The 10,636-nt window shown below is 52.3% G+C and overlaps 1 long non-coding RNA gene across 1 annotated transcript in view; it reads left to right on the forward strand.

The window, feature by feature from the left end:
* Window positions 1–8,920, forward strand: part of LOC122380553 — a 66,000-nt gene extending 57,080 nt beyond the window's left edge. Inside the window, exon 3 of the long non-coding RNA XR_006256345.1 lies at window positions 8,159–8,920. This is a non-coding gene — a long non-coding RNA (uncharacterized LOC122380553). The remainder of the gene's footprint in view (window positions 1–8,158) is intronic.
* The last annotated feature ends 1,716 nt before the right edge of the window (window positions 8,921–10,636 follow it).

The following is a 10,636-nucleotide window of genomic DNA, read 5'->3' on the forward strand; positions in this document are numbered from 1 at the left end:
AACTATTATAGTCAAGGAATAGATTTTACGTGGGAAATAAATTCAGCAACGATCATAAATCACGATTTTAGGGACCAAGTTTTTTCTTTTTTCATATGATGTGCCATTTGCGTAGCACTAACGAGTTTGTAAGATTTCATCATAAATGGCAGAGTGCTCTTTTTGCAGATGGGCACATACGACGTGAAGACGCACTAAATACTTTGGCCACGGTTTTCACATGGGAGTTGCTATTAGCAGTAAAGTAATCTAGGCTGTTATCACCCAGTAATTTTTACCGCAGTAATATCACAAAGCTTAATGACCGTTACAGCTGCCGATAAAACCCACCTCGTTAATGAACCATTTTACCAATTCGGCGTGTGATTAAAGAGAAGCACCCGGCGGTCACTGGCACTGACGCACATCCCACAGTGACGCCTAATTGCCTCAAAAGGCAACAACGATAATAGATTGCTTTTTTTAAGGACCAAGTTTTTTCCTTTTATCGCAATTATGAATGTAAAACGGCTGGAAATACATTTAATACCCAGTAATCACATATGTATGTGCATGTGAAGTAATTTTGATAAATTCATACGCAAGTTTAAAAGAATCGCGACAGCTATTTGATTCTTGTGTTTCTATGCTGGCGGCAAAACAGTTCAGTTGCATCATCTCACCACACCATATAGCCCAGTTTAAACTGCTGGTAAATCCTGCCACACGGCGTCTTCAACATGGCTCGAGGCAGGCCCAACCGTGGTAACATTTCCTAACTTATTTCAAGTGCGGTCAAGGCCAACGGCCAAATCGACCACGACGGCCGATTCGGCCAACTCGGCTCGCTCTCCATATCCTCAAGCTGCAACATTCGCGGTTACCCAGTCGACTGAGTTCAACCGCCCCGTGAAACACTCAGCTGAACACAGAAATGTATATGTTGAGCTTGGTTGCTTGGCAAGCAGTCAAGGTCCAGGGTCATGATATGCACCAGTGTTCTCTAGGACGGTTCATACTGTATTTAGATGCAATATTCTGCAACGCGGCGTGATGAAATTACTTTCAGTGCTGTTGCAAAGACAGGTGGTGTTTCAGCCACGATCACTGCAAACGTGAGTGAATAATATGCAGATTGCAGACACATTTTGACTTATTTTTATTTATCCTTAAACCGCAATGAGTCCAGTGGCAGTGAAGTGTTTGAGATTGCGGGCACAGGGAACGCCAAATATGGGTAACAACAAGGGAGACTGCAGTGACGGGATGTGTACTGTATAACACCAACATTGGAGATTTGCAGTGCGTGAAAAACACCAATACTGGGGACTGGAATAGATGGGTTTGATGCGAAACTAACACTGAGGGCATTGCAGAGAAGTATACGTGTATAATCACTTTCAACATCGACCTGGAGATTGCAGTAGAGAATGTGTATAACACCCACACCGGAGACTGCAATGAAAGGTTTGTGTATAGCACTAACATCGGAGACTGCAATGTAGGATATGTGTATAGCACTAACACCGGAGACTGCAATGAAGGACATGTGTGTAGCACTAACTGCGGAGACTGCAACGAAGGATATGTGTATAGCACCAACACCGGATACTGCAATGAAGGGTATGCGCATAGATCTAGCACCGGAGACTGCAATGAAGGATATGTGCATAGCTCTCCGGAGACTGCAGTGAAGGGTTTGTGCATAGCTCTTACACCGGAGACTGCGATAAAGGACTGTGTATAACACTAGTATTGGAAACTGCAGTGAGGGAATAGTACGTATATCACCAATGTTTTACCACAGTTGAGTCGGGTGTCATCAGGCACTCCCGTATAGACCACACGGGATATTGAACACCGCTTATTGCAGCTCGTCAAAACCAGCTTGCGATTTTTCACCTCACATTATCTTCGCACCATCACTACCGCCTAACCGTCCCATCCGTGTGAACTCTGCTTCCAACCGGACTGTGTGTGAAGGTGCACGCCGCTGTAACTGTGCACGCCGCTGTGAGCGGACACGTCTCCCCACCTGCTGCACCGAGCAGCCCATGTGCCGCCGTGTAACCGCGTGGAGCGTCGTCGTGGCGTAACGCCGCGCCGGTCGGCGCCCGGCTATAACCCGGGGGAGTGGGGAGCAGTGGCAGCACCGCGCTCCCAGCAGGTCAAAGATGGGTCACACCGATATCAGTGGCGGCCGGCCGCTCCGATACGGTCGTTGTTTTCTATTAGGCGGTGTTTGTTTCGGGAAAGACGGATGTGAGTGTTTACGGGCGTCCGACGGCGGGTTCTGACGAGCAATGACGCATGTGGGCCGTGTAGGAGCCCCGCTAGCCGTGTAGGAGCCCCGCCGGCCGCTCTGACACGGCCCATAGCGCAACATCCTGCCGCGGCAAGGTCTGGGGCGGCCGCGCCGTTAGAAAGTGCCGCCGTCACAGTCACGCCGACGTTCGCTTTATGTCATTAACAATTGCATACCATGTGTATTGTGTACTGATGCAGCAAACACTAAATAAATTATCAGCACGTCATGTTAACGCCTCTGTTTGAAGCATATATTGGGTATAAGAGTAGCGTGATTTGGCCTACCATTGTAACCTCATCCTTCCGTGCCAAGGCTGAAGGACCGCAGTCTGGAATCAGGATGCATGTGGATCGCGGCGGCCAGCTCAGCGCGGCCGGTGCCGGGCAGGGCCGCCCCCGGTTCAGGGCCATCTCGCCGCAGGACTGACGCATACCCTGCCCGTCAGTCCGCTGACATCACCTCCCCAGCCGCCGCGGGGTGGATGCGTCGCTCAGACACCGACCCCGGCGGCCACAGGACGGCACCGGCGGCCCGCCGGCAGGCAGGGTCATTAGCTCACCCCTCCGCGCTCGTCCCTCCCCATGGTACGAGCTGGTAGCGCGGTCATCACGACCGTTCAGACAGCGGAAGCCCCTATACATTCCGGCGATCACGCTGAACAGATAGGGCTGAGTCAAGAACCGGTTGCCGGGCGGACCGGCGGTAAGCGGGGGTGGGAGTGGGGACCTTCAGAGGACGGTGAACATCCGGCACCTTTCCCCTACAAAAGGTTCAAGGACGCGCACCGGAACTGGGCTGATACTGAATCGGAAGCAAGGTCGTTTCATTGAGTCAGCTCTCGGCGGTGTTTGCAATGTGGTCGTAAGTGGCTCGTGAATATGTTACGCTAAGTGCGTATGAGTGTTACTGGCAGGATAATGTGCCACGTTTTGTTCCCAGAGTAAAATGTGCCGTTCCCATAGCATAAAGACAAATAGCCTTATGATTTATCGGCGCACAAGAACGTGGACGCAAATAAATATTCAAACTCATGTTGCAGCGTGGCCTGAACCACATAGTAACTCTAAACCACGGTAGGTAAAGATAGCCTCTTTAAAGAAATAGGTGCGTCTTTTAAGATCACATTGCCCCCCTAAGCATACCGCCTACGATTAACAATGCTCCCAGCACGTCATCGAGCACGACCTTCGACGATGACATCTCCAGAAATTCCGGCAGCTTTTCCGTCACTCGAGTCTCGAGCCCAAGTAGCCGATCACGCCTTCGTGAGACATCCCGGAACCATCTCCTGACGATTCACCACGATACCGCGGCCGTCGGACTCTCCGCAGACCAGAAACGGCTGCTGGACGGATGATCGAGTGGCCAGATAACGCCAACACCAGCTCGACAGACAGGGTTTACCGAGAATCACACGGTGGCACGCTACGGTGATCGGCGGACTTACCATGAAGACGTGCTCCGAGTGGCGGCTGCGCCGGAACCGGGCCCGGCTGGCAGGGTGTCCGGGGCTGTCGGGACCGAGCTGGCGGTGGCCGGAGCTGCTGAAGCTCAGCCGGCGGCCCCCGGAGCTGGCACAGCTCCCACTCCATTCCAGTGAGTGGTAGGTCGGTGTCGATCGGTCCAGATCCCAGTCCGGCCGCGCGATCTGTGGCAATAAGGCCGACATTTCAGTCATTAGTGAAGGCTCTACAACTCATGTTGTGCTGTGAAGTTATCTTTGTTGAATGGTACTTTCTTACGCAATGCCTACTTCAGTGAATGCGTGAACCGGTCAAGTGCTAAAAAAGGTAACAAAGGGCGTAAAATTTACAGAATTCAAGGCCTTGGCCATAAGAGCATCTCTGTCATAACTGCGTCATTTCGCACTGGTAAAAACGGCAGCAGCCTTGGTCGGCTCGCCTTTCAAACGCTCCGGCCTGCCGGAACGGGGCACACTCCGTGCCGCTAGCTCGGGAAAAACACGCCAGCCGCCCAGACAATGTCCGGCCGTCCCGCTCCGCCCCACCTGTTCCCCTCCCCCTTCTCTCAGCGACAGAGCTGAACGAATCCATAACTGCGCAGTGGCGAATTGGTATGACGACTTGGGGGAGGGGGGGGGGCGCAGCCTTCAGCTGATTCGCGCCTGGCGTAATCTATCAGAGTGTAGAGACGGACGTTTCCGTGAATTTAGTAGGTATACTGCTCTCGATAACCAGTAAATAGCTGGAACCTGCCCATTCCCTTCTCACATTGTAGAGTACTGTTGCGGTTAGACTTTTTGTAATTCCGGAGTGGAATGGAGATTGTCGTAGTGGGAATTACTAAATGCGTAGAGAGGTGGAAATGGCTCCATCGACTAGCTAGTGAAGCACTAGCCGCAGTGGTAAAGTCACAACTCTCACCAGCCCCACTCCAGTTTCTGGTCTCTGTCGGGATTGTAATACCCTACTCCGCTGACTGACGGGGGTGAATGCTGACGAGACCGAGCAGTCGTGGCTGCGGGTGGGAAGGCCACCCCGTGGAGGCCCTGACTCCCTCTCCCGTCTGTCCGCCTGTCAGAGGCGCGGTCGGCCAGCGGAGGGACGCGCAGACGGCACAGCTAATGACGCGCGGGCGTCTCTTCCGGTTCCCAGCGGGGTCGTGACCGGACCCTGGCGATGAGCCGACTGGTAGCGTGGCCTTGGTCGCAGGGACATGCCCTCCACGGTTTGCGCGCAGGACCACAGACGTATCCGTAGGTGCCTGGGTGGTTCACAGAATCATAAAAGACCGATAAAAATCGGCCTGGGGGTGACACAGAAAGGGGTGGGTTTGGTTCCCCGAGTGGTGTTGGTTTGCAAAGAGCTCGGTGCACCCGTGCTGGCAACGATGATGTCAGTAGTGGTTTTAGTGTGCATAGTAACTGGGCCTATAAGGCCACGCGGGAAATGATCGCCATGACTCATAAATCACATTTTCGCTTTATGGCCGATGACGAGGAGCAGAGCTCAGCAACCCATCTGACTATTTCGCCTGATTCGACAGCCGTCCATTGAAAGCTGACAGAAGTCTCGTATTTTGGTTTGTCCCCTAGAAAAGTGCACACAGCACACATCACACCCCATCACTGATCACGGTGTGACTTTGCGTTTATCATTGGTTCCATGGGCCTTGAAACTTACATCACTCATCGCAAATTGGATTAGCGTTTCCTGCTGGCTACCTACCTGCCCCCGGAACGACGTTAAGATTTCACAGCCAATTTCGATAATCAGGCAGGCTCGAATCTCACCGTGTGGCACGCTAGCTTATTCAAATCGGGCCCATCAACAAAGCTGACAACGTGTGACCGAACTCCCTGCTGTGTGCCGAGGCTGAGGTATTCTCTACACGGCGCAGCTCTAACGGTTTTCGGTGGGCTGTTATTGAGGGTGCTCGCACACCTAACAGCGGGATGCATCGGCTGGTGGATAACAAACAACGGGTGTGCTGGTAAACGAAGGAACGCACGCGTTCATTGGAATACTCGAACAAATATGGATAGGTTTGTGATGAACAAATTAAAGTAGGTACCTATTTTAAAGGCAGGTGCGCCATAAGAATGCTATGTAGATATCGGAAAATGAACTTATCAAATACCTACTCCTTTATGTATGTCTGTGCCTACTGCCTATATCTGTCGAGCTAGTTTTGTGCCTTCTAAGAAACAAACGCACAGTGGCAAAGGCACAATGACACTTGTTCTTTAGAACGTCATCTGTGGCATGGCCACCTGATAATCTCAACACTGCACTGGTGAGGGCTATCTAACTCAGAGACAACAATCATACTGTATTATTGGTCTAATATTTTGCGTTTAGACCACGGTCGCACTCCTCACCATGTGACGGACATGACCGTTATGGCGCAGTGAAGCCACGCCGAGCTGTTGTTCGTTCCACCAGCTGCAGTTCCCAGCTACCTCTACGCCCACGACAAGTCAGGACTGACGGAGTTTAGGTCTCACGACAACGTCTGTAAGCATTCGCCTCCATCCTCACGAACTGAGCATGACAAATGTATGTATAATGTAGATGTGACCCGACGACACACCATTGTGTAAGAATATATAGCTGTTAATTTACGTCAGAACTTGAATAGTTTGTAAGCATGACATAACTGCATTGTTTCCAAAGACACATCGCCATGAGCAAAGTAAAGACGTAGCTAACTGAATTTCGCACGCCTATGATTGATCATATGACATTTAACGTTGACAACGACCGTTTCTCCGTTTGTCTGTGCCAAGGTCGAGGGTAGCGGGCTGGCGTGACTCGGCGTCTCAGCGGCAGCAGGCACGTCTCTGCGCGGTGCCACCGGGAATTTCAGGTTCCGGTGACACGTAATTGCTCTCGTTGGGCGCCGCTTGCAACAGTGTATCCACTACTCGCGGGGCGTGCATTTTGCAACATTATTAATTTGACATAATGATGGCCGTCGCAGTGCGGGCGGCACGTGAGGCCGGCACAGACACAGCGGCCGCACACGTAACACGGGGGCGGCGGAGGGCGGGGCGGCGGGCATTGTTTCATTATTCACGAAACGCCTTACAGGGGGAGCTGAGATAAGGCCAAGCTCAAAGACAGGCGCTGCAGCAGTTCTAGGTATGGTTCATGTATAAGAGCACCATGCCAAGTTCTAGGAAGATAATTTCTGCTAGGCACTTTGCCTTCAATATAATTAGTATTTACGTGAGTTAATGATGACGACACGTCAACACACGGTCAGCAGCTGGTAGGCCTAGAAGCCGGAATAACATCGACCAAGGTCACGTGGACCTGGGAGAAGGAGGCTGATACTCAACAATTAATGAACCTTGGCCAGACGGCAGACAACACGCCAAGCAGTGTCTCCAGATCAGTGGTCCTGCCTGCTTTAAAATGTCAGCAACGACAACAAAACCCATTTATCATATTTGGGAGTTGTGTTGTGAAATCGAGGCGTGATTTTTACCGTCGGTGAATCACAAACACCCATGCCGGAGATCGAAAGTTCCAAATTCGGTCATGTTCCGATGAACATTAAAGTATGATTGCGCGCTCACGATCTCAATTACAGGTCGACCGAACCCAGCAGTCTATTGCAGCGATCCAATAGTCATTCCGTTAGATATGCATCGATTCCCGAAAACACGCCATAAGGAGAACGTTCAGCTTGATGACGTTTATTACCGTCTCAAATTAACATTTTCGAGAACTCTTATACCAGCTGGTTTGAAACAATACCTAGAGTTGGTAGGCCAAGGGAAGAAAAGTTTTGAGAGGAAAAAATGGTGAGTTTTAAGTGATTGATTTTCAAGCTGAGTTTTTTTATTCTTCAAATTAGGAATCTTTTGAAGATATCGCTGTATGTCCTCTGCCGGTGAGAGAGTGAGTGAGCGAATGAGTGAGTGAGTGAGTGAGTTAGCACAGTGGTGGTCAGATACTGGCAGCCTCAGTCGAAATTCGTACCAAGTAGACGTGTTCCCGTCATTATAACTGTTGTAACGAGCAGCTGTCGACAGCAACGATTCGCACACTATGAGCCGAGTCGTAAAATTGATGGCCGGCGGTGATCATCGGGTGTTTTTTACGCCGATCTTCGACTCCGGTCAGGGCGTCTTTAAAGACGCGCTGCTGGTTGTCGTCCGCTCGCTGTTAGTAGGTATTAGCCATAGAATTATCTGTTTATAACCTTTTTTCACGACAACTAAAATAAGTACCTATATATTCAATCAAACTTTTTAACTTCTTAAAAAACAAATACCGGTTCGAAAGCATCATTTGTCAAAAAAGTACCTCCAAATAGATAACGTTTGGTTCTCCCGCCTGTGACGAGTGTTTGTCCCGCCGACTTTTCTCACAAAGGAAACGCTCGCCCATCTGCCGCCAGACGTATGTACTACAAAGCCTAGTCAGAGTTCAGCACGCGGTAACGGCCGCTCTGAGCTCCACCCGCGACCTCGTGGTGACCCGGCGGCCGCTGCAGCAGCCCGCGCCGCTGCAGAATGAGGACAGCCGAGGACCTCGCCGCAGGAGCCGAGGTACAGTTGGAGATGAATGTTACCAGCACTATCCCGGGCGTGGATCCTACGCGGCTCCGGCGCCTCTCACCATCGCTCTCCGCAGCGTGTGACACGCTCTCACCCCACCGCTCTCAATAGCATGACCCCCACTCAGAGCACCGCTGAGTGGCGAATGTCGACATTGGATGACAATACTGTCCAGAAACCTCCGAGCAAAACTCAGATCAGGAGGACCGAGAGATGATCTCTTCAATGGTCGAAGCACCGCGATTTCGATATGGGGTCTCACGTCTGACGAGAATCGTGCGAACAAGCCTTCACAAGCTGGTTGGGTAAGGCCGGAGTGGAATGTAAACGCCTCTCTGAGGAGATAAATCGTCATTGACCGACCAGCCAGCCGAATGTTGGTCGTTCCGCTCGCTATATCGCAGTTTCTACGGCGGGAGTCGGAGTTTAAGCGTCATCCAACAGCTAAATATGATGACGTCAACTGACAGGCTCGGCTGTGGATGGATTTATGACAGCGGTTGCGCAATCACGTCGAAATCAAAGTATTGCGTGTGCTAATTGAAGTGGGTTTGTGCAATATGGCATGAATCGAATTAAAGATACATATAAATGCCCATCTTTTAGGTTATTTATTTATAACAATGACGCATAATGAGACAAAGATTAACTCCCATATTATTCCTCGTGCGCTAGCAGCTATGGTGGGTAGAACTCAACGCAGTCACCCCGTCAGCTGCGTGTACTCACTGGACTGAGGCGCTCCTCGCTGCCGGGTACTGCCCGCGGCACCAGGTGACCGGACGGGCCGGCCGCCCCACCGTCCCTCCACGCCATGGCCCGGGGCGCGGCCGCGGCCCGCTCCCCTTCCCCGCACCGTCACCGGGCTCTGACACGACGGCTCCGACCGCGCCGGTATCGTCACCGCGACTCGCTGCCGCGCCACCCTCGGCACGCAGATCGACGGCAGGACGACAGGTGGTGGAGGAGCACGGTATAGAGGCCCGTGGCGGCCCCGGCGGCCACCGCAGCGGCGCACTCGCAGTCGCACGCTCTCCACACGGGCCCGACACATGGCACCGGTGCAGGCGACGGAAAAGGGTCCGAGAATGGCGCTAGTTGGGCTACAAATTTACAGAACCGTAGCTTAGCGTTGACCGTCGACAGAACGTCGACGGTCAACGCTAAGCTTCGGCGCCACCAGGTCCGACTCGAATGAAGTTTGGGTTCATCTACCAGCCCGTAACCGAACTCAAGCTCGGTTGACGTTAGTGCCTTAGGCTTAACGTAAGGTGGGTACGCTAGAGCGGTGGTGGGTTCGGCATGAGACTATCTTGATGTACCGCATAATAAATGGATGTGTGAACTGCCCGCAAATGTGCTCATCACGTGCTGGGAAACGGGCCACCGTGCCACGCAGATATTGCAACACTGGCCTTGATATAAGGCATGACAACGGTGCAGAATCATCGCTTGAGGCTCTGATAATATCAGAGCCTACAGCGATGACGATATCATTAGCACAGTAGGTTATATATGCCTATGCAACGCACCTACTAATGGCAAATTTCTTGTGAAATTTAGGTGAAACTTCATCTACTCCGTTCTGGAGCTACGGTGAAAATCCGCCTCCAGTTTCCTTTTCACTTTATTTCTACTCCACCCACTTCACCAAGCAATAAAATAACAAAAAAAAAAGACTGATCGTTCCGTCAGACCAGCGTTCGATTTCAAGCAACCACTTGTTTTATGCGTGTCTGGAGGAAGCAGCATTATACATCGGTGATTCTCTCGCACGAGCCCAAAACATTGCGACACTGGCCGTGTGACAGAGTCATCTCTGCGCTTCACCTGTCGTGTATCTCGGCGGTAGCAGCGGCTGCCGACCACAAGCAGCTGGCGCCCCGCCGAGCTCCCGTCATAAACTCGACCGAGCGGCGGCCGCATCACCCGTATCGGCCACTGGATTCAGACATCAGTGGTGTCGGGCGCGCCGTGTTGGTGGTGGGAGCCCGTCGGCCTTCACCCCCTACGGTACGGAGCGGCGCGGAGCAGAGACGGGAGCGGCTGAGGGACCACAGACGGTCTGTCGGCCAACTCAATTACGGCCGGCCTCGCGTGCTGGCCGCGCCGCGACCCGTGCACGACCGCGCCACGGGACAGAGCCGGCGCCCCCGGCCGCACGTAATGCCTGTTTGGGACGCGAATGCGACACTCGCGCGACATGTAAAAACAGACGGGTAAAACGTCCCGAATTGGTTGCCGTTGCGCAACGGCTGCGCTTTCCACTGGGAGAGGGTAGCCGACGCGACGCTCGACGCTGGCGGTCGGCATTTGTG

This window comes from Amphibalanus amphitrite, unplaced genomic scaffold (assembly GCF_019059575.1).
Source record: "Amphibalanus amphitrite isolate SeventyFive unplaced genomic scaffold, NRLGWU_Aamphi_draft 000100F_arrow, whole genome shotgun sequence".
Classification (NCBI taxonomy): domain Eukaryota; kingdom Metazoa; phylum Arthropoda; class Thecostraca; order Balanomorpha; family Balanidae; genus Amphibalanus; species Amphibalanus amphitrite.